General features: G+C 40.1%; 1 pseudogene; it reads right to left on the bottom strand.

Moving 5' to 3' along the window:
- LOC100965443 overlaps nucleotides 1-177 on the bottom strand; it is a 960-nt pseudogene extending 783 nt beyond the window's left edge.
- Nucleotides 178-768: the final 591 nt, after the last annotated feature.

The following is a 768-nucleotide window of genomic DNA, read 5'->3' as shown; positions in this document are numbered from 1 at the left end:
GTCAAAGATGACAGCTCTGTGTCCAGCATCCACATTATACAAAGCAGAGTTCACCACGCCTCCTGCAACGGCTAAGGCCAGGCCGAACTTGCCGATGGACTCAAATACTTTGGCAGCCATGTTTCCTTCTGTTGGACCCACTCACACCTGCTTCCACTCTGACCTCCACATGAATTCCCCCCACGTGCATTTTTTAAAGTTATAATTCCAGTGACATAAAAATATGCGCTTTTGGAAAAATATTTTTAAAGATCAGGAATCTATTACCATATAAACAACTTCGAAAAAATTATTCTCTTATCAATTAATCAATATTTTGAACATCTGTTTTCCATACGTGCTTTAGAGATGCATAAGTAGTCTTATAAGACTAGTGTAAATCAAAAAGTATTTCACGATTGAGTTGTACAGACATTAATATTTGAAAACTTTAATTACCATACAGAATTTAAAAACTGTCATGGAAATGGGTTTCACCATTCTCCCTCCAGTTTCCAGACATGAACTTTATACTGCACACTGCCCCCCGCCCCTTAACTCCACATTACCTCCTGGAGTTAAAGTTGCAAAATCTTTACTGAGCTGGATGAGATAGGGAATGTTTTCTTCTGACCAGTTCTGTGGCATCACGCAATTCCAAGGGACAACATTCACATTGTCCTGGACAATTGACAGAGAGCTAATGGGTTCAGGAAAGTCCCATGGCCCAGCAGATTTCCTTCTCCCAGATGATTTATGTCAACTGACAGTCCCCACCCTAATAAAATT

The sequence above is a fragment of the Otolemur garnettii genome, unplaced genomic scaffold (assembly GCF_000181295.1).
Source record: "Otolemur garnettii isolate 467f Iridium unplaced genomic scaffold, OtoGar3 scaffold00004, whole genome shotgun sequence".
NCBI lineage: Eukaryota > Metazoa > Chordata > Mammalia > Primates > Galagidae > Otolemur > Otolemur garnettii.
The sequence above is the reverse complement of the archived record's forward strand: the minus strand, read 5'-3'. Positions and strand labels throughout refer to the sequence as shown.